The following is a 24,204-nucleotide window of genomic DNA, read 5'->3' as shown; positions in this document are numbered from 1 at the left end:
TGCCTGAGCAGCACACATTTCACCTTTAATTTTCTGACATTAAGTTTCCTTCCCTAGACTTAAAGCCCTATTTCTAAATCGTGGAAAGCTTCGGTACTTTTTCTCTAAATGGGTAGTGAAAAAAAGGGAAGTTCCCTGAACAGAGTCTTCAGGGTTTTGAAATGTTTGAAAATAATCTCTTTTCCATTAATGCACAGAGTACCATATTTCCCCTGCTGCTAAATGACACCTTTCAGGACAGGATTAACATATAGTCCCACCACTTAGGCACCTGCAAGGAAAAAGCAACACGCATTAGTTCAGTGGCTACAGTGGAATTCCACATCAGGTCCTTTCACATGACTGGGGAAAATTTTCCCTACTAAGGGGAAAAGAATACACACACAAAAAAGCTTTTGGCAAAACTGAATCACGTCCATCTGCAGTTTGTCCAAGAGTCACTACAAAAGAATCTTTTTATATGACTAAAGCAGTTATTGTAGTTTCTTTTCCTTACCAATTGCACGATCTCACCACTGGGTAGCTATCCTGAGATGGATTCATTCATTCATGGGAAGGAAATGACAGGCATGGAAAACTTCATTTCAGCAGAAGAAAACCACTGCCAGTGGCACAAACATTTTGAAATGGACCTGATTCCTTCAACGGGAAAAGCCTAGTGCCCTTTCTCCTAGCCCACGTTGGCACATCACCCTGAATTGCTATCCTGACCAGCGACCCTTTATTCAGAATGTATCATGTGCTGAGCTCTGTGATAAGCTATATATCCATCAAATTAGTTGGCTTTCAGGTTTATGGGACAGACACTATTTTCATCTTATTCTTGTTTTGTTAATTTTTGTCTTTGTTATTATTTTTTTTTTGCAGTATAACACTTACAGTGTTGTGTTAGTTTTTGGACTATATATATGTGTGTGTATGTGTCTGTGTGTGTGTGTATATGTGTGTATATATATATATATATATGTTCAGATTCTTCTCCATTATAGGTTATTACAAGATATTCAGTATTGTTCCCTGTGCTATACAGTAGGCCTTTGTTGATTATTTTGTACATAGCAGTGTATATCTGTTTACCCAAATGTATCCCTCCCCTGTTTTCCCCTTTGGTAACCATAACTATGTCCTCTATGTCTGTGAGCCTATTTCTGTTTTGTAAATAAATTCGTCTGCATAATTTTTTAGAGTCCACACATAAATGATATCATCTGATATTTGACTTTCTCTCTCTGACCCACTTCACTCAGTATAATAATCTCTAGGCCTCTCCATGTTGCTGCAAATGGCAATACTTCATTCTTTTTTAATGACTGAGTAATATTCCATTTTATATATGTGCCATACCTTCTTTATTCACTCATTTGTTGATGGACATTTAGGTCGTTTCCATGTCTTGGCTATGGTAAATAGTGTTGCAATCAACATTGGGGTGCATGTATTTTTTCAAATTAGAGTTTTCATCTTTCCCAAGTAGATGCTTAAGAGTGGGACTATTGGATCGTATAACTATTTTCAGGTTTTTAAGGAACCTCCATACTGTTCTCTATGGTAGAGGCATCAATTTATGTTTTAATGACGACTCTGAGGCAGAGAGAGCTTAAGGAACTGGTCTTTGCACACCCCCTCCTTTTAAATGGCACAGCCAGAATTTGAAAACAGATCTGCTTGATTTCATCACTCTACTATTTCCTTCTTTACTACCATCATCCATGAATAGAAATGACCACATCTGTGTGTTCAAAGCTGTGTAATAACAAACCACATGCTATTGTTTGCTTATGTTAAATGCTTCATGAGAGGTACACAAGAAAAGGACCACACAGCCTCCAATTGGCCCTGAGGCCTGAACCGAACAAGCTTTCTCTGTATGTACTCAGATCAACTTAGTATAATGCTTCTCGGGGAGAGCAGCAGTAATTATAAGTTCCTGCTTGGCTAAGCCAATCACAGGCATGCCTATACTTCTGGCTGGCACTAAAAGGGGACAGTGACCTTGGGAATGAAAGAGAAGTAAATCCCAAAGTCCAGGTGACTCCACAGAAAGTCAAAACTTCTGGCATTAGGTACCTTCAAAGAAAATAGCTGTTTCAGTCCCCTGCCCAGACATGAAGATAAAATGAAAATCCCCTTAATGAATGATCAAAGTGAAGTTTGCAAACCACAGCCTATGGGTTTGTAAATGATTCTATGGATTCAACTCACACAGAATTTACTAGCGATTTACTGAGCATGCTGTGCTAGGAGCTAAAGATACAGAAATAAAGAGGATAAGGCTCCTGGCCTCAGAGAGGCTCAAATGAAAACAAAAGGAAAAGGCATATTGAGGTAGTCACACCAGCACCCCACTTCTTGGATGCTCACCATGGGATAGGCATTGTGCTTGCTGCTTCATGTTTATTACCTCCTTAATACTGCAAAGAGACACACTATTATCTGCATTCTGCAAATGAGAAAGCTGCGGCCCAAAAATGTTGAGTCACCTGTTCAAGTTTCAAAAATCAGTAAAGACCAACTCTGGGACTCAAATCTAGTCTTTTTTTTTTTCAGACTCTAAAGACTGTTAAATACAAAGAGGCACTAGATTCATGGTCAGAAATAATTATACTGCAGCATCATAAGGCCAACAACAGGGGCAAACACAAGTCCAAGAGGAGCCACCAAAGAGAACGGAATTCACTGGGGGCCCAAAGAAAAAGCAGGGTAACCTTCAGAGGGCTAACATCTGAATGAGGTTTTGAAGCATACCTAGGAGTCCATCAGGTGGATAAAGGAAGAAGCTGAACGTTCAAGGCAGGAAGAACTCAGGAGTTTGGAGGCATAAAAGATCACAGCCCACTAAGGAGTTGCAAGGAGTTCTGTGAAGCAATTACATCAAATGATTCTAGGGAGAAGGATAATAGGGATAACAAGTTGCCTGCAAATACAAGTAAGGGAATAGGCTAAAGGGTCAGACATACATGTGTGTGAACACTCACATACATACACATCTTTTTATGCGATTTCCTCAAGCAGAGACAAACTTGAGTTTTACTGAACCCCAGATGGGAGTGAAAATAAGTGGAACTCAGCTACGGCCATCACTGACTTTCAGGGGGCCATTCAGCTGCAAAGAGCCCAGTCCAGTGACAGTGAACTTACACCAAGCACTCACTCATGTTTATTGGTCATTTCTCCCTGTTCAAAAATAACGATTAGGCTACCTCGCATGTAAAATGGGGTGTGTTTTGCACCTGTCATTTTCTAGGGATCCTGGTTATACAGTCAGAAAGGAAATGAACTAAAGTAGAGAATCAAAAGTAAATGTAAAATGAGCACCAAAAATCCCTTTACATGAAAAGGCAACTTGCAAACTTGAACCCCCCCGAATAATCTGTCAGTTGCAGATGATGGGGAACACATGTATACCTGTGGCGGATTCATTTTGATATTTGGCAAAACTAATACAGTTATGTAAAGTTTAAAAATAAAATAAAATTAAAAAAAAATAGTGTATATCTTCATAGCATTGAGGAGATAAAGAGATAATAAACATGGAATCGGGTTTTGAAGCATACATAGGCGTTCATCAAATGAAACTGCCAGATTCCATAACTTCATGAGCCAATTCCTTAAAATAAACCTTTCTATATATACACACATCCTCTTGGTTCTGCTTCACTGGAGGATGCTAATACATAGATTTTTTTTAACCTTCTAATCCCACTTCTTGCCTTTTCAACTCAATTTATTCAGCAGATATCTTCCAAGAGGTCCACATGAACTAGTTACTGCACTAGGCTTGATTACAAAATTGAGACGCTACTCTCAGTTCAGTCCTCTCCTACTCCTGGTTTCCCACTCCTTGTTAGTCCACCCAACTCCTCTCTGGATTATAAGATCCTTGAGATCTGTGATATCAAGTACAGAGCTTCAAATAGACAACAGAGTAAATACCCAACCATGTTGGCAAAATGAACACTACTGATGCTCGCCATTATGTCTTTCACCCTTTACTAAGTGCATGCAAGGCCCTGTGCTAGACACCGAGGACTCATTTCTACCTTGTTTTGTCCCAACTTTTAGGAATGGATAGGGAGATGTCAAGAGGCTAGGTTACCTGCCTGGGGTCACACAGAGTTATTCACACTCAGATCTTTCTGAATCCAAATCCAGTGAATTTCTCATCATTGCTTCTGCTAAGGCTCCCTGCCCCTTCCCCTACCAAACTACAAATAACAAATGAGCCCTGGGATGAATGAGCACCCCCAGAGCTCCAGGGCCTTCAGCCAAACATCACAAACATACAACGTCATAGGCTGCATAAGGCAACGTATAAATATGAACACAATAGGATGTTACCTATGAACACCTCAAAGCTTCTTTCTTTCCTTAAAAATGCTGTCATAATTGTTTTTACTGCAGTTAATCATAAAAATGAATCACCTCAAATTTTTGAAAGAAATTCTCCTTCAAAATATGTCAACTTTGTGCCATGAATTCATTTATTTTGAGACCACATGATGCCTCCAAGTACTGCATTTTATTTAAACGTGACATTTTTTCACTATGTTTTGATTCCACAGCCGAAAATCGCTTCTATCAATCTTTCGCTGGAGCCAAACATAACTGTTCTGCTCACTGAAACATTAAATACAGACTCGGGGTCCTAGAATCAAATTAAAAAATAAAATAAGCTAGTATCTGACTGACATTCATAGCATCATATCCAGGGAGACCACAGATTCCAGAACTGCTGTGAACCTCCTTCCAAGATCAAAATCAATCAATCCTAATCCTTCTGGATCTTAAATCACCTCAAAGTGTCCAAAGACTTTACGTGGGTTGATTTTTCTTTTTGAGATTCAATTTTAGAAATTGTTTACTACTCTGATTTTGAAAGGGGTATTACATCTTCAATGAAATCGCAGACTCCATTGGGGCATTGATGGTGATCAGTGATTTTCCGCATCAGTTGCTCTTGGGTTGCAGGTGGGGGGTTGGGATGCTCGCAATCTACTTTTTCTTCATAATGCATCATTCTCTTTCTCAACAGCAGCAGCAAACAGGCACACCCAATATTGTGTTACTTCCTTCCTTCATGACCATGTCCCACACAGGCCCTGACAGTCTAAAAAAAGAAGCATATCCTACGTTCTAAGGACGAAGGGAACCCCGGCCAATTTATCATGCTTTGTCTGCTAATGATAGACTCCTGCATAAGAGCCACCATACTACAGAGAGGCAGCGGGCATGAAAAAGAGTGAATCAACTGTCAACGGGTGGGGTCTGGAGGACAGCAAAGCTGTGATTAGAATTTTCAATCAGGACTTCTACGATTCATCATGCTTCGGGAGAGGCAAGAGGAGTTTGCAGAGGCATTTTCCCTCATCAGCCCTACCTTCCCTCCTTCTATCAGCAGAGTTCAGTCCCAGGGGCCACAGAAAATTCAGTGTCTTATTGACTCAAAGAATGAAACTGCAAAAGAGCTGCCAAAGTGGGGCAGATGAGTGCCAGAATTAAACGACTTCCTCTCCACAATTAATCTCGACTCATGTCTTGAAAATACAACTATGGTATTGTGGTGTCTGATCAAAAACTCTGATTTCAGTGGGGGAGGGAAAGATTGGAAGTTTGGGATGGGCAGATACAAACTATTATATACAGAATGGGTAATAAATAAGGTCCTACCATACAGCACTGCCGCTGCTGCTGCTGCTAAGTCGCTCAGTCGTGTCCGACTCTGTGCGACCCCATAGACGGCAGCCCATCAGGCTCCCCCGTCCCTGGGATTCTCCAGGCAAGAACCCTGGCGTGGGTTGCCATTTCCTTCTCCAGTGCATGAAAGTGAAAAGTGAAAGTGAAGTCGCTCAGTCGTGTCCGACTCTTAGCAACCCCATGGACTGCAGCCCACCAGGCCCCTCCATCCATGGGATTTTCCAGGCAAGAGTACTGGAGTGGGGTGCCATTGCCTTCTCCCACAATACAGCACAGTGAACTATATTCAATATCCTATGATAAACCATAATGGAAAAGAATATGAAAATATATATATATATATAACTGAGTCACTTTTCTGTTAAGCAGAATTAAACACAAGGTTGTCAATCAACTATACTTCAATAAAATTTTTAAACTAATTTCTTCCTTTCCTCCTCCTCTTTTTTTATCCACTCTCCCTTCCTTTCTCCCTTTTTTATTTCCGTTCTTCCTAACTTCCTTCCTCCTTTAATTTCCCTTCCTTTCAGGCTTATCTTCCTGTCTTTTTCCCCTTTTCTCTTCCCTTCCTCCTGTCTAGGTACACCCATTCCTTCTACATGGATTAAGCAAAGACAACCCCAATAAAGTGTAAGTCAGACACTGTGTGATGGAATGAAGTGGAACTAGAGGGGTGAGTGATGTCCAGAAAAGCTTCCTCAAGGAAGTGAGAACGTGTTGCCAGCAGAGGAAATGGCACACAAAAAGGCGGAGGACAAAAAGATGTGGGATGTTCAAGGAAACGAAGATCAGTGGGGCTGGAGCACAGTGTATGGTGGGGGGCGGGGGTAGGCTCTATGAAATGAGAGGTGGGCAAGGCCATGTTGTTAAACGCTTTGTACATGAGGACTGTTTCTTTTAATTGTATTTATTTAGTTTTGGCTGTGCTGGGTCTTTGTTGCGCACAGGCTTTCTCTAGTTGCAGTGAGCGGGGGCTACTCTTCCTTGTGGTGTGGGCTTCTCAGTGCAGTGGCTTCTCTTGTTGCAAGGCATAGGCTCTACAGCACCAGGCTTCGGTATTTGCAGCACAAGGGCTCGGCAGTTGTGGCACACGGGCTTAGTTACTCTGTGGCACGTGGGACCTTCCCAGACCAGGGCTTGAACTTGCGTCTGTCCCCTGCACTGGCAGGTGGACTCTTAACCACTGGACTACCAGGAAAGTCCATGTACATAAGGATTTTATGAAAGCAATGGAGAAAAATCATAGACCCGAAGCAGAACTGGTGGTGGTGACTAGATTTTTATTTAAACTTCAATAAACACATACACGCACAGAGGTCCTCTCTTAGCAGGTTACTTAAAACTGCAACTCACTCACTACTTGGGGCTTCTCAGGTGGCTCAGTGGTAAAGAATCTGCCTGCCAACGCAGGAGCCACAGGAGACGCAGGTTCGATCTCTAGGTTGGGAAGAGCCCCTGGAGAAGGAAAGGCCAACCCACTGCAGTATTCTTACCTAGAAAATCCCATGGACAGAGAAGCCTGGCAGGCTATACAGTCCATAGGAGTCACAAAGAGTCAGATACAACTGAGTGAGAATGCACACAACAACGTTATTAATTCACTACTTATCCCCCTTCCCTTTTTCATTTCTTCCCATCACTCTTAAGCATCTAGTATTAGATCTGCTTATTGCATTTATTGTCTACCTGTTTCCACTAAAATGTTAGCTCCATTTTGAGAGCTGCATTTTGGTTTGGTCCACTGCTGTTTCCCTTGGACCTAGGATACTATTAATATTTAACATATAGGAGATATTCCATGAATACCGTTGAATAATATGATCTTTTCAGAGACAGTAAAACTCAATCATCTCAACATTTTATTTCGAGGGAAGACTTTGCCTTTAAAGTAGACACATAGCTCAAACTCACTCATACTCAATTCCCAGCAGAATGCAGGTGAAACACCTATTTTTAAAGTAGTTATAATAAAAAATTGTGTAAAGAACTTAGGATGGTGACTCACCTGTAGTAAGTCCTCAATAAACTTCAACAACTATTTTCTGTTTTTTGTGGCTACACAATTCCCTGGGAAGCTCTTCAGGGTCTTAATCACCCAGCACACACAGGTCCTCAGTGAATGGCATCAGAGACAATCAACCTAAGGGGTTCTTTTTTTTAGGTTAGAAGGTGAGTCATTTCCCTAGAGTATTCTAAACATCACAACAAGCTCTTTTCAGAAAGAAAGAAGCCTTAGAAATGTAATGTGCTTTTCAGATAATGCAGTTTCAAGACAAAAACTCAGCGGTGGCCAAGAACAGTCCCAGAATCCTGTATCCATGCCTCTTGGGGACTGAGGATCATCTTCCATGGCATCATCATACAGTAACCACAGCCATGTATAATATTGCTTTGAATTTCTGACTGCCTCCCGCAGGGGATCATATGCCCCTTAATAAAAGGGTATGATATCACTGCTGGGGAAGCACTAAGATGCAGAGCTAAGAGCCTGGGATCTAGTGCCCAACTTTTGGGCTTGAATCTTAACTGCCACTTTCTATCTGGGTGGCCTTAAGAGAGTGACTTAATCTCTCTCTGCCTCAACTACGCATTAGGATGATAATAATCCTACCTCACAGGGTAGGATCAACTGAGGATCACCTCAGGATCAACTGAGCCAGTCCTGTGAATCACTTAAAACAGCACCTGGCACATAATACATATTCAAATACCGTACTTTCTCATCAATATATCTTAGAGGGACTTCCCTGATGGCTCAGACAGTAAGGAATCTGCCTGCAATAAGGGAGACCTGAGTTTGATCCCTGGGTTGGGAAGATACCCTGGATAAGGAAATGGCAACCCACTCCAGTATTCTTGCCTGGCGAATCCCATGGACAGAGGAGCCTGGCAGGCTGTAGTCCATGGGGGTCGCAGAGAGTTGGACATGACCGAACGACTAACGTTTTCACTTTCACATCTTGGAACAGAACTGGTGCCCAAACAATACGAATAATTCCTTTTTGCTGCCCGTTGAAAATGATCGGAAAGGGGCTTAGACACAACTCTGTTCCTATCCCTGCTCAGAGAAATATTTAAAAACATGAATAACTCTAAAGGATCTGCCCCTTTCTGGTTGCAGACTTAAGAGGTATGACCTGATTTAACTGCAGAATGTCAATATCTCCACCTGTGAGACTCACCTACAGGTGCTCTGTGGCCTGATAAGGAAACATCTGGTGTTTTACAAGCACTATAAAATATGAAGTTGGTATCACAACCAGAGGAGCTCCAGTCACTCAGCAACAGAGGGAGTTAAGAAAAAAAGGCACGTCAAAGTACTTCATCTTTTCACATTTGTGCAAAATTAAAATGACTCTTTGCAGAATCCAATTTGGATAAGCCCATGTCAATACTACGAATACAAGCCATCACTAATGACAAGATTGACAGCCCAGGAGGGCGAGCCATTTCATGTTCACTGTGCATCATGTTTAATTCGCCAAAAGGAGTTTGTGTGTATAATTAATGCACTTTTCTTCCTGGCTTCATTTGGAAACATATAAAGGGTCTCGTGGGACTTCTGTAAGTTAGAAACAATTAATAACATAAAACCACTTAATTAAAGAGAATAATTGGTGCCTGTTTTCGACCAGAAAATGGAGGGATAAAAATCACTCAATGTGGAAATATGTCTAAAAACTGCCGAGTTTTAAAAGAAAGAACAATATGCAGCTGGAATACATGTAAGTCATGACAGTGGACCGATTTCCTAGGCCTTTTGTTCTGAGATGATGTAAATCCAACCTACTTGATGTAGATATGAACTTCAAGACTACTGAGCCACACTGACAAGTGTCGTTCTTAGGTAGGAAATTTTCATCTATTCATTATCTCAAAGCACATTTACGCCCCTTCTCTGTACTGTTGTAGGGACTCACAGCTAAAAAACAGCCCTTCTCCCTTTGCCTTCCAGAAAATCTCAGCCTGGCTGAGGAAAGAGAGAGGTCCACACACAACTAAAATGCAAAGACAGAGCACCGAGGTGAGAGAGGACACCAAAGAAGAGTGAGAGAGCTCCGCCCCTGCCCCCAAGTCCAGGAGAAACAAGTGATGCTTTCAGAGGCCCTGAGTATTCAGGAAAAGAATGAGCATTTATCAGGACAGAAAGAGGAAAATGCAATTACAAACAGAACATTATACACCAAGTCACAGATTATGAATGTACACATTGCTTCGATAAATTACATAAAACTCAGTGTGGCCCAAGAATAGAGTATACATTTCAGAGCAGAAAGAGATGACGTTGGAAACCAGATGGGGAATGAGCATGCACATGGAATCAGTAAAACTTGCTCAAGTCACAGAATTCTGTAATTGAGCATGTACATAGTATCTCCAGGCTTCAGTTTTCTCTTGAATAAGAGAGAGTTGTTCATCCAAGATCATTCAGATGGTAGTACACTGTGTAATGATCCCCAACTGCTTGTGCCCTTCCCAGTGAGGGGTTTATTCATCCATGCCTTTTGCCACATGACTGCCAGCACCTCAAGGGAGACAGAGGATGTCCCCTGCCCCAATGGCAGATATGGCCACATTCCTAGTCTGACCAATGAGGATATGAGTAAACATAATGTGCACCCCAACTGAGCAGAAACCTTAAAGGCACATAATGTTGGTCAATGCAGACTTTGGCATTTCTGCCCTTTGCCATGAGAACCTCAGAGCCTGGGTTTCTGGAATGACCAGGCTCTTGGGACTGAGCTGAGCAGAGATACAGCTGACCTGAATAACGACTGAAATTTGGGGGTGGCTTGTTAACTACAGCAAAAGGTCACCAATACAGAGATAGTGAATAGCTCAGAGCCTAAGAGAACATCAAACAGGTAAACCTATAACAACCAAAAAGTGCCATGATAAATATAGGCATGGAACAGTAATGAAGAGCCAATAACATACGTAAAAACACTTGTCCCTGTTAGGCATTTAAGCAATGTTTGACTCCTTCATCTTAGACCTTTCAGGAAGAGGCAAAAGTCTCAGACTTAAGGGATTATAATGAAGGTCATCCAAAGAGTGACTATATTAACTTGCTCTGTATTAGATACCTGCCATCAGAGTTAATGCGACACATTCTGGCCTGGTCTCAGATTTACCTTGGACAAATCCTTAAGCTCTCTGTACCTCAATTCTCCTCTCTGTAAAATGAACAAAGTAGTTTGGTACCTACTTCAAATTGCAGTTCTGGTAATTATATTTGTTAATTCATGTAGAGTCTTAAAAAGAGAGCCAAATATAATATGTGCTCAATAAATGCAAACCATTGTTAGTGTTGATTACCATTACTATTGACTAGTAAGAATATTAAGAAGAGGTGGCAAGAATACACAGAAGCACTATACAAAAAAGATCTTAATGACCCAGAAAACCATGATGGTGTGATACTCACCTAGAACCAGACATTCTGGAATGTGAAGTCAAGTGGGCCTTAAGAAGCATCACTATGAACAAAGATAGTGGAGGCAATGAAATTCCAACTGAGCTATTTCAAATCCTAAAGGATGGTACTATTAAAGGGCTGCACTGAATATGCCAGCAAATTTGGAAAACTCAGCAGTGGCCACAGGACTGGAAAAGGTCAGTTTTCATTCCAATCCCAAAGAAAGGCAATGCCAAAAAATGTTCAAACTATCACACAATTGCACTCATATCACATGTTAGCAAAGTAATGTTCAAAATTCTTCAAGCTAGGCTTCAACAGTATGTGACTTGAAAACTTTCAGATGTTCAAACTGGATTTAGAAAAGGCAGAAAAGCCAGAGATCAAATTGCCAAAATCCACTGGATCATAGAAAAGGCAAGAGAGTTCCAGAAAAACATCTACTTATGCTTTATTGACTATGCCACAGCCTTTGATTGTGTGGACCACACAAACTGTGGAAAATTCTTCAAGAGATGGAAATAACAGACCACCTTACCTGCCTCCTGAGAAAGCTATCTGCAGGTCAAGAAGCAACAGTTAGAACTGGACATGGAACAATGGACTGATTCCAAATTGGAGAAGGAGTAGATGAAGGCTGTATATCGTCACCCTGCTTATTTAACTTATATGCAGAGTACATCATGAGAAATGCTGGACTGGAAGAAACACAAGCTGGAATCAACACTGTCAGGATATATATCAATAACCTCAGATAAGTAGATGACACCACTCTTAGGGCAGAAAGCTAAGAGGAACTAAAGAGCCTCTTGATGAAAGTGAAAAAGGACAGTGAAACAGCTGGCTTAAAACTCAACATTCAAAAAACTAACATCATGGCATCCAGTCCCATCACTTCATGGCAAATAGATGGGGAAACAATGGAAACTGACAGATTTTATTTTCTTGGGATCCAAGATACTGCAGCTGGTGATGGCAGCCATGAAATTAAAAGATGCTTGATCCTTGGAAGAAAAGCTATGACCAACATAGAAAGCATATTAAAAAGCAGAGACATTTCTTTGTTGACAAAGATCTGTCTAGTCAAAGTTATGGTTTTTCCAGTAGCCATGTATGGATGTGAGAGTTGGGCCACAAATAGAGCTGAGTGCCGAAGAATTGATGCTTTTGAACTGTGATGTTGGAGAAGACTCTTGAGAGTCCCTTGGACTGCAAGGAGATCCAATCAGTCCATCCTAAAGGAAATCAGTCCTGAATATTCATTGGAAGAACTGATGCTGAAGCTGAAGCTCCAGTACTTTGGGCCATCTGATGCAAAGAACTGATTCACTGGAAAAGACCCTGGTAGCTCAGTGGTAAAGAATCCACCTGCCAGTGCAGGAGGTACAGGAGACCTGGGTTCAATCCCTGGGTTGGGAAGATCCCCTGGAGGAGGAACTGGCAGCCCACTCCAGTATTCTAACCTGAGAAATCCCATGGACAGAGGAGCCTGGCAGGCTGCAGTGCTTGGGTTGCAAAGAATTGGACATGACTGTGCATACATAGTTTAACTCACAAAACAGGCTACTACTCTGAGTTTGAAGATACATCCCTTACAGTGAATTTCCACTGTGTTTATACGACTTCAAAATATTTGGTCAGATCATTAAAAAGTAATCAGTATAAGCCTTTGAAAATTTATTCATTCATAAGAAAAACAAGTCTATTTCCTTGTCTTCAAATGGTTGACGGCAGTGGTTTGTTGTCTTAGTGACTTTCACATGAAGTCAGTGATTTTTACACTTTCAGGGGTGACAGATCTCCGTGAAAGGGAGGCAGGAAACTTGGGCATTCTCTCCAAACAAATGCAAATCACAAACTCAGAATCCTAACCAAATTCTTTTCTGTGGTTCCACAGCTGACAGATAGATGGTGATGGCCAGGTGTCAGATGTGAAGGGCCTTGTGGAAAGGGGGACACCTAAAACACACAATAGTTCCTGCTCAGAGTATGAGGCACAGGGAATTCCCTGGCAGTCCGGTGGCTAGGACTCCACACGCTAACTGTTGAGGGTCCAGGTTCAATCCCTGGTCAGGGAACTAAGATCTTGCAAGCCATGTGGCATGGCCAAAAAACAGAGACAGCAAAAAAAAAAAAAAAAAAAAAGTCCAAAACAAGTATGAGGGAAAGAGGCCCAAACAGATCTCTCCCAGGACAATTCCCCAATTCCCCGTTTCATTGGGATCGATGTGCTGAATGCAACTCTATTTTCTGTGCTCAATTTCGTCCGTATAAAAAAACATAAAAGTTCTCGTCTGATAGTGTTATTGTGAAAACTAAATAAGGTGATCTATACAGAGTGCTCAGAGAAGGCAATGGCACCCCACTCCAGTACTCTTGCCTGGAAAATCCCATGGACGGAGGAGCCTCGAGGGCTGCAGTCCATGGGGTCGCTAGGAGTCGGACACGACTGATCAACTTCCCTTTCACTTTTCACTTTCATGCATTGGAGAAGGAAATGGCAACCCATTCCAGTGTTCTTGCCTGGAGAGTCCCAGGGACGGGGAAGCCTGGTGGGCTTCCATCTATGGGGTTGCACAGAGTCGGACACGACTGAAGCGACTTAGCAGCAGCAGCATACAGAGTGCTTGGCATGGTGCCTGGCACATGACAAGCTCTTAATAAACACAGGCTACTCTTCCCACGACAGGATGCAGGATGCTGAAGCCCAGAAAGAGGCATCACTTGATCAAGGTAGCACAGTTTACGGGTAGCAGAGAGGGATGAGATGCTGAGGGGCTCCGAGAAGAGAGCTTACCAGTAAGTCGAATGCTGGAGTTAACAAACCAGGGCATCTTGAAATAAGAAGTGCTAAAATCAGCTGCTATTTGTTTGCGGCTCAGCTGTTCCACCGCACCAGCTGCTCAAACTTTCAGACGTGTCTCAGCACAGAATCACCCCATCCTACATTCATTCCATCAGCCTCCAATCTAATTTTGGTCCTAGAGAGTTTTTTTTTTTTTTTTTAAAGGGGGCCTAAAATTGAATATCCATTCCTATTTATAGTAAAGGGACATTTCCTAAGAAAGTGCCTTGTAAGGAATCAGATCCCTCTTTCCTTAGCAGTTTTTCCCCCTGGCCATCTTGGGTCTATTTTGATTCCTTCCCTGATTGAAACATGTCTCAGAGGCTCTCATTGCTGAAGGGGTAGAAGCTTACGATAGGTCCATAGCCATGGGGTGTGCCCAAGGCCAGCATTAATGGGACAGAGGCCAACACAGTCCCAACTTCAGAGACGGGGAGAAAAACCATCTCAATAGCAAATGCCAGCATATTTCTAGAAGAGTCTTAAAGAGCTCTCTCAAATAAAACTTCCAAAATTATAATATCAAAAGTATGGGAAATTGCTTAAAATAAAAAGGCAAACTATCAGACATGAGGCTCTACCACAGCATCAGCCAAACTGGACAAGAGACCTGGGTGATGGGCCCCGACTGCCATTCACTAGCTGCGGAACCTGGGGACTAGCCCTGCTCTCTTAGGCCTCAGCTGTCTGATATGGAAAACAACTAGGCCGAGCAACTGTTTCAGGCTCCCCTGGTGGTCCAGTCATTAAGAATCCACCTGCCAATGCAGGGGATACTGGTTTGAGCCCTGATCTGGGAAGGTCCCACATGCTCCAGGGCAACTAAGCTTGTGAGCCACAACTACTGAGACCACTGCCATGAGAAGACTGCACACTGCAATGAGGAATGGCCCCCAGCGCTGCAACTAGAGAAAACCCGCATACAGCATTGGAGACCCGGTGCAGCCATAAATAAGGAAGCGCAGCATTTTTATTTTTAAAAAAGCTGTCCAGCTCTTTGTCATGGTGCCTCGGAGGTGGTCGGCTGCTTCGGGATGAAGCTGAACATCTCTTTCCCTCCCACTGGCCGCCAGAAACTCATTGAAGTGGACAGTGAATGAAAACGTTATACCTTTCATGAGAAGTGTATGGCCACACAAGTTGCTGCTGACATTCCAGTGAAGAATGGAAGGTTTCTGTGGTCTGAATTAGTGGTGGGAACCACAAACAAGGTTTCCCCATGAAGTAGGGTGTCTTGACCCATGGCTGAGCCCACCTGCTACTGAGTAAGGGGCATTCCTGTTACAGACCAAGGAGGACTGGAGAAAGAAAGTGCAAGTCTATACGAGGTTGTACTGTGGGTGCCAATCTGAATGTTCTCAATTTGATCATCATTAAAAAGAGGGAGAAGGATATTTTTGGACTCATTGATACTGTTATGCCTCATGGCCCAGGGCCCAAAGGAGCTAGCAGAATCCGCAGACTTTCTAATCTCTTTAAAGAAGATGAGGTCTGCCAGTATGCTGTGAGAAAGCCCCTAAACAATGAAGGTAAGGAACCTAGAACCAAAGCACCCGAGATTCAGCATCTTGTTATTAAACTTGTTCTGCAACACAGATGTTGGCCTATTGCTCGGAAGAAACAGCATACTAAGAAAAGCAAGGAAGAGGCTGCAGAATGCGCTATACTTTGCGCCAGAAGAATGAAGCAGCCCAAAGAAAAATACCAAGAACAGATTCCCAAGACATGCAGGCTGTCCCCTCTGACAGCTTCTACCTTTAAGTCTGAGTCCAGTCAAAAACACCATATTCTAAGAGTAACAAATAAGATCAGACATCAAAAAGAAAAAAACCATCTGGAAAGACCTTTTCAGCTTCAAAATCAAAGGGATAGAATATTTATAACAACATATTTCATAACAGTAAAAAATGTAGAAACTAACCAAATGACTCCATTACTAGGTTAGATAGAGATCCTAGGAACAGAATACTATACAGCAGCAAAAATTACTGAACTATAGCTACATGCATCGATGGCAAGAAATTTTGAAAATACAATGCAAAACAAAAGTGTTTTTCAGTAAGATTACATTTATGTCAAGTTCAAAAGCCAGAAAAATGAAATCAAATACAAATTGTTTAGGGAGACCTATGAAAAGACACGAAAGAAATGACTGACATGAAATTCAAGCTAGAAGTTACCTGGGGAGTAGGCAGGGGGATGCTATCAAGGAGATCTTAAGAAGTGTTGAGTGATTTATAGTGTTCTCTTTCATGGCCTGGAGAGTGGGTACCTGGAGTTTCATTTTATTTTTATTTGCTTCAGTTCAGTTCAGTTCAGTCGCTCAGTCGTGTCCGACTCGTTGCAACCCCATGAATCGCATTTGCTTATTGTTCATTAATTGTCCACATATGAGGTCATAAACTTTTTTGCACATATTCTGCATTTCATGATAAATAAACAGGTCTAAGGGGGCCCAACATTTTAATTTAAATGGACTACTACATTCCAACCAAACACATGACACATCATTAGACCCTGCAACAGCCTGGAGACACAGCTAATATTGTGCTCAATTAGCAAAAGAGGAAACTGAGGTTCTGAGCAGTGCAGTAAAGAGGAGCGGCCACGAGTCAGGTGGGGTCTCTCTGTCTGCAAAGACCATGCACTTCCCACTATACCAGGCTTTGGATATCAGTTCAGTCACTCAGTCGTGTCTGACTCTCTACGACCCCATAGACTGTAGCACTCCAGGCCTCCCTGTCCATCACCAACTCCCAGAGTTTACTCAAACTCATGTTCGTTGAGTCGGTGATACCATCCAACCATCTCATCCTCTGTCATCCACTTCTCCTCCTGCCTTCAATCTTTCCCAGCATCAGAGTCTTTTCAAATGAGTCAGTTCTTCACATCAGGTGGCCAAAGTACTGGAGTTTCGGCTTCAACATCAGTCCTTCCAATGAACACCCAGGACTGATCTCCTTTAGGATGGACCAGTTGGATCTCCTTGCAGTCCAAGGGACTCTCAAGAGTCTCCTCCAACACCACAGTTCAAAATCATCAATTCTTCGGCACTCAGCTTTCTTTATAGGATATCAGGCCAAGTCTAATTCTGTGCCCCATACTCCCAAGAAGGCAAGAGCCTCAGAAAGATATCTCTTACTCAAGGGTGGCGAGGAATATATAATTAAAAGAGCAGGAGTCATAATCTAACCCTAAAGTAACAGGCTCTTTCCAGTATGTGTGGCTAAATTCTGTAACCTGGAAGCAAGGAGAAACTGGTGTTCACGTACGTGCTAGTTCCCAAAGAGAGGAAACAGGCTAAGCCTCTCCAGTTTATCCTCTTCTGATCTGGCTTGCGTGAGGTCCCAGACTTATCTCTGATTTGTGCAGCAGTGGAAAGGTATGCAGAAAGATAGGATGATGCTAATATGACAGGGTGAAAATAATCTTCATATCCAAATGTGTCCTGCTCTCTGCAGGACCAGGGTCACTATGTGCAAATATGCTCACGCTCTCCTTCTCCCGGCCCCAAGACAGCAAAATGGCAGCACTCAGTGTGCTGCGATCCGTGGATTTTCTCATTTAAATAGTGCTATTGTCTCTCTTGTTTATGAGTTTGTTTCTCATCTCAGGAAACTTCAACCCACACATCAGCTACAAATGTGCTCCCTTCCATTTTTTTCCCATTACTCTTAATTAGGTAGTAAAATACAATCCACCTACATGAACAAGATGGGTAAAAGAAAGTAACAGCTAAATGCATTTTTCATTTCACACATAACAATTTGTAAGCAGAGAGTCAGAATATCCCCTGAAGCAAACCATACCATGCTTCCACCAGTGATGGAGGGTCTGGCTGTTTATATCCATCATGGAATGTCAGAGCTGAAAGGGATGCCAGGAACCCACCCTACTATCCAGCACGGTGTCTGGCACACAGCAGTGGCTTATGAAATGCTTGAATGGTAAATAATGCCAGTTCATAATTATAGTAGCTAATACATATAGAAAGAGCTTACCATATGCAAGATACTATTGTAAGCATTATATCTACGTAAATTATTTCATCTTGATAGATACATCATTAGATTAGTATTGTCATTATCCTCACTTCAAAAACTAAGATTCCAAATGATGGAACTTGTCCACCATCACACAGCTGGGGAGCAAAAAAGAGAGGATCCAGGCTGTGGACTCCAGCACCTGTGTTTCTAACCCCCATCACTATTCTGAGCATCTCTTAGAAGAGATGGAAGAATGAAGCGCAGAAATGTAAAATGACTGTACAAAGCTCACATAAAACGGTACCCTGGAAAAACCCAAGAGTGCTGGAGTGTGAAAGACAGTTTCCATCAGTGCTAGATGTCTTACATGTTTGGGGACCTGAGCTACACGTGTGTTCAGAGACCTACTGGGAGCGGGCATCAGTTTTTCAAAGATTCTAGGACTGGTGTCAGTTTATATTTGCATATTTCCATCTCTACCTCTGTAAAATGAAGGTAGTCACAGCTATGTCGGCACACTGCTGTGAGAATCAAGTCAGCAAAACAACAAGGCTCCCCAAAATGCAGCTACCCAAAGAAACCTTGTAAGTTCAAGTCTTAAGTGTCATGCCATGCACGTGTCTTTCCATTGCATATAGGCAAACATACCCAAGAGGTATTTTTCCTCTCACCTCCAAAAACTAGCCAAAGGCTGATATCAGAAACACACTAAGAAAAAGTCACACTTGATGGTAAGGGACAGCTGAATAGGGATCGAAAGGAAATAGTTTGGGACTCTGCTGCTGCTGCTGCTGCTAAGTCGCTTCAGTCGTGTCCGATTCTGTGTGACCCCATAGACGGCAGCCCACCAGGCTCCCCCATCCCTGGGATTCTCCAGGTACGAACACTGGAGTGGGGTGCCATTGCCTTCTCTGCTTGGGACTCTAGAAAAGTGAATATTACATTTGCTTCATCATAGCGGCAGAAAAATTTCCCCAAAGAATTAAGAAGACAGACAATATTGCTTAATGGTTAAAGTTGGGATGATGGAGACAGACCGACCCTGTGTTGCACACTACCTCCTCTGCTTGCTAGCAGACAGTCAGGCAACCTCTCCAGGCCTTGATGTCCTCATTCCTGCTATGAATGCTGTGATGATGTATCACAGTGGCTGGCAGAGAGCAAGAGCTTAATCAATGGAAGTAAGAACTCAAACCGTGGGATGAGAGAAGGGTAGGAAAGAGATCCAGCCCTTCCCCTGGGGTTGGTACCTAGGCAGAAGACATAGAAATGGCCACAACAAATGAAAAGATGCTCAACATGACTAAGCATTAGAGAAATGTGAATTAAAACTAGAGTGAGGTATCGGCTCACTACGGTCAGAATGGCCATTATCAAAAAATCTACAAACAATAAATGCTGGAGAGGGTGTGGAGAAAAAGGAACCCTCTTACACTGTTGGTGGAAATGTAAATTGATACAGCCACTATAGAGAATAGTAAAAAATAATAATAAAAAAATAAACTAAAAATAGAACTACCATATGACCCAGCAATCCCACTCCTAGGGATATACCCAGAGAAAACTACAATTCAGAAAGATACAGGGACCCCAAGTTCATTGCAGTGCTATTTATAATAGACAGGATATGGAAGCAACCTAAAAGCCCATTAACAGAGAAATGCATAAAGAAGATGAAATATATACACACAGTAGAATAATATTCAGCCATAAAAAGAAACAAAAGTGCCATTTGTAGAGATCTGAACAGACTTAGAGACTGTCATACACAGTGAAGTGTCAGAAAAACAAATATCACATAATATAGCTTATATGTGGAATCTAAAAAAATGATACAGATGAATGTACTTGCAAAGCAGAAATAGAGACACAGAAGTAGAGAACAAATGTATGGATACCATGCGAAGGAGGAGGTTGGTGGGATGAATTGGGGGATTGGGACTGGCATATATGCACTACTAATACTATGTATAAACTAGATTAATTAATGAGAACCTACTGTATAGCACAAGGAACTTTACTCAATGCTCTGTGGTGACCTAAATGGGAAGAAAATCCAAAGAAGAGGGGATATATGTATATGCCTAGCTGATTCACTTTGTTGTGAATACAATAGAAACTAATTGTGTAATTGTGATTACAATAGAAACTAATATTGTAAAGTAACTATACTCCAATAAAAGTTAATTTAAAATAAAATTCAAAAAGTATCAAGATAATATAAAGTCAGGGGATTGCCTAAGAAGAAGGAATCAAAAAGTCAGAAAGAAATATTTTCCCTTTCCAGGACCCAAAACTTGATATTCTAAATAAATATTTTCCTTTTCCATATTTTACGCTTTCATATTATGAATAGAAAATTTGTGGATAAGAAATACAAGTGATGCACACATATGTCCCCAAGCAAGGGCCTACCAAGTGGACACAGAGGGAATGTTATTATACAAAACAAATGGCGTACATTTCCCTGTAATGGGATCAGCCCACTGAATCCTCAGAAGAGTCTTACAGTTGGAGCCAGAGCAGGTTCTAAGCTTGGCTCTGGGTTTAGGCTTGAGATGAAATCACGGACAGCTCTGAACCTACTGGGAAACTTCCCTCTCTGGAACATGGGGGTTCTTCGTGTGGTCAGGATGAACATCCATGTACAAGGCTGGGGACCTAGCACTCAAACAAGTTCACATGTGAGTATGATGAAAATAAGGGTTATTATTAATGAGCATCCTCATTATGGAGAACGAGGGTGACATCAATGAAGGACTGAACCAGGATCATTCAACTAAGAAGTTAGGAAACCAGGTCTTGAATCAAGGCCTGTGTTCTTGCATGTCACTATGCTAATTAACTCTCTTTTCGGGCATTCTTTTTGGCTCAGTGCTCCACTCAGCCCCTGTGATAAACACCACTCCTCCTGCGGTGACCCTCACATTCCCTGGCTGTCGGTGTCACCTCCAGCAAGAACCTTCTTTGCCAGTTTCCACTAATAGCCCCCAAACACAGTCTTCTTATCTTGAATAATATATCCAGAGGGCATTGTCTGATCGTTTCTCAGTCTCTACATCAAAATGTGAGGTCCTAAAGGCAGAGCCCGTGTCCTGAAAACCTCTGTGTCTTGTTGTCCAGCATAAACAGCTGCCCAGGAAATATCAGCTAACAAATGACTACAATCAGGAGAGTACAAAATAAGATAATAAGCAAGTTGCATGCTTTGCCAAAGGAAAACTCAACAGAAGGGACTCCTGGATTCAACTTGCAGCTTTGCTAGTAACTAGCTTTTTAAATAAATAACAGCAAAGGTCCCCTTCTCTGGACCTCCAGTTTACTCACAAAGTAAAAGAAAGTATTTGCACTTGACTATTTTTAAATCACCATTTTCTAAGTCCAAATACATCTATGTTTTAACAATCTAGGAAAATTATTGTTTATCCGTGCATGTGAATCTCGGACTAATTTTACTGGGGTGGGGTGGGGAGAAAGAGTGAGAAATATTTAAAAGACAAGCCCCCCTCCCGCAAAAAAATCTGTGACCTTGGACAAGTCATATCATCTCCAATAATTCCCTCATCTGTAACTCACGAAGGCTGAACCAGGTCATTTCAACCATCTTTTCTGGTTTTAACTGAAGTGCCTTTTGATTCTTCTTTCCTCCTCAAGCTTTGAGCCCTGACCTAGAAATCCACTGGACCTTGTAAATATTTTTTACAGTCCATTTAAAAATCACACCACTGTACTGGTCAAGGCCACAGGACAAATTTAAATCTAAAGCTTAAAAAGTGATCTCAAATACCTTCCAATAATAGTAAACTTTTGTGCTGTTTCAGCACCAATCTTGGGAATGGTTGTGATGCTGACTTGTTTATAACTTTAAATGTAGTCCTTGGAAATACAGTCATCATGGTGAGATTGGCCACAACTCTGGCAGGGCAGCCAGGGCAGTTCTGGGAATGGGAAGTGGCTATATGCACAGATGTGATGATCTGGGAGTGTAAAATGAAATAATTCATCCCCCACTGAACCATAACCTTCTCCATCTTGCCAGTGCAGATTCAAAAAGATTCATCAGGCCTCCCTGGACCTGGGCCCCCAAGGCACTGAGTGTAATGTTCAAAGGTGGCAAAGTATCTGGCCTCTTAAGTGTTCATTTGTGGAGTATCCCACATTCAACCTCAGACTACTGTAATTGCCACAAAAATGCATCTATGGTGGCACGTGACCATGGATGTTTTGTTAATTCATCTTTTCAATGTATTTTTTACAGGCCAGGTAGCCATTCAACCTATAGCTACTGAGTATCTGCTATGTGCTGGCCGTTAGATGCTGGAAGAGAAAAGAAAAAAAGAAAAAAATTCTCAGCCAAGTTTTTATGGAAGGATAGATACATACATATGCATATACATAAATATATAAAAGAATATGCTTATGGAAGCTAAATACATATTTAGACAGGTAATTGGTTTCTTCTTCATCCAGCACGTATTTCCTAGGGGCCCATTACTTGACTAGAAGTCCCAGGCCATGGGGATACAGAAAACACACAGCCAGCCCTGCTCTCAGGCCTCACTTGCTGGAGGAGAAGTTAACATATGAACAAGGGTTTGTATCCCTGGGGTTTGAGTTTGCCTCTCCTTTTAAACTCTCAGATGTCACTTTGCTCTGTGTTTAGAATGTCGAAGTGCTTTGAGTGGACACCACTTCAAGGCAGTGATTCTTAACCAGAGGCTCTTTACCCCCCAGGGGACAGTATCTGAAGACATTTTTGGTTGTCAGATGGTGGGAGGAGATGCTACTGACATCAGCTGGGTACAGGCCAAGGATACTGCAAGCCATCCTATACTGTACATCATCTGGCACAAAATGTCAACGGTGCTAAGATTGAAGGGCTTCCCAGGTGGTGCAGCGGTAAAGAATCCGCCTGCCAATGCAGGAGACTCAAGAGATACAGATTTGATCCCTGAGTTGGGAAGATCCCCTGGAGGAGGAAATGGCAATCCAGTCCAGTATTCTTGCTGGGAAATTCCATGGACAGAGGAGCTGGCGGGCAATGGTCCATGGGGTCACAAAGGGTCAGACACGACTGAATGACTGAGCACAATGCTGATAGTGAGAAATCCTGATGAAAGTATGTTTGGCCATTCTAAAAATATTAGGGTTAAACTTTCAAACTAAGGGACATTTATAGAATTGGAAAATTGAGAAAGATGCCTGTGGTTAAGTTTAAAAAAAAAAATCTAAAGAATCAAAAAAAAACTATTCAGTTGGATTTGCATGGAAATAATAAACATGTGCAGGCTGCATTAATGTTTGCCTTACCCAAGAGGAAATTCAGGGACATTTACAAATTATGACAATTTTCTTATACATGCCATAAAATGGTGTGTTTAATACCTCCTGATTTACCAGGGGGAGAACAGTACTCCAGTCTGCCTTTGGTTTTCCACCTTGTGGGACCCACTGTTTAAGGCCTTACATCTCTCAGTTACGAGAACTTATCTCCAGAAAGACACATGGGCCCTGAGGCCTCCTTCAAGATTTGAAGAAGGCTGTAATTCAACCATCAGACAATCAATATTCCAATTTGGAATTTAGTGCTTTGGAGCCACCAGAATGTTCAGAAACACACATAAAGGATCTGTTTATGATTGAGGCCCAAATCATATTTATAATAAAATCACCTAATAAAAACAGTAATGACCTCCGGCTGACTTAACACAGCATGCTTTGGCTCACAAGCTCCCTGAAAGGATTTTCACAGCCCTTGCCTTCAAGATAATACATCTAAGCTCCTATTTTTTTTTTCCCTCCCCCCCAAGGCTGAAGAGCCCAGACAGAAGAAAAAAAAAAAGAAACTATCACTTTGCTCGTATAGTGCCAACATGCACAGTATGTATGGCAGATTATCTTGTAATAATATGATATTGTCCTCAAGAACTCTCGCCGCTCATACATGTGACCTTTAAGACGAACGTATAATAAACTCCTTGGTTCATCCCCTTTACAAGCAAAATTCAGTCTCTCCCCCCTTCCATGGCTACCTTACAAATAAATCAAGGTGCCCACTGACTGACACATTTAGCTGCTGGTCTGTTTGCCCTATCCCTCTGCCTCCTCTGACCAGCTTCCATGACCCCTTAATGATGCTCAGAGGCTATAAAATTTTAACAACACATAGCTGGGCTGATAATCCAAGTGAGCAGTTAAGAGCATATAAAGTTTCCTGGGAGAGAGAGCATGGAGAAAGGAGAGAGAGAGAGAGAGAGAGA

At 42.0% G+C, this 24,204-nt stretch overlaps 1 protein-coding gene and 1 pseudogene across 24 annotated transcripts in view; one reads left to right on the top strand and one right to left on the bottom strand.

The window, feature by feature from the left end:
• DAB1 (DAB adaptor protein 1) overlaps positions 1 to 24,204 on the bottom strand; it is a 1,348,091-nt gene that overhangs the window by 384,234 nt on the left and 939,653 nt on the right. The gene's annotated exons all lie outside the window — the stretch shown is intronic.
• LOC123334208 overlaps positions 14,993 to 24,204 on the top strand; it is a 64,423-nt pseudogene continuing 55,211 nt past the window's right edge.

Source organism: Bubalus bubalis, chromosome 6 (genome assembly GCF_019923935.1).
Source record: "Bubalus bubalis isolate 160015118507 breed Murrah chromosome 6, NDDB_SH_1, whole genome shotgun sequence".
Taxonomy (NCBI): Eukaryota; Metazoa; Chordata; class Mammalia; order Artiodactyla; family Bovidae; genus Bubalus; species Bubalus bubalis.
This window is presented reverse-complemented; position numbering and strand designations above follow the sequence as displayed.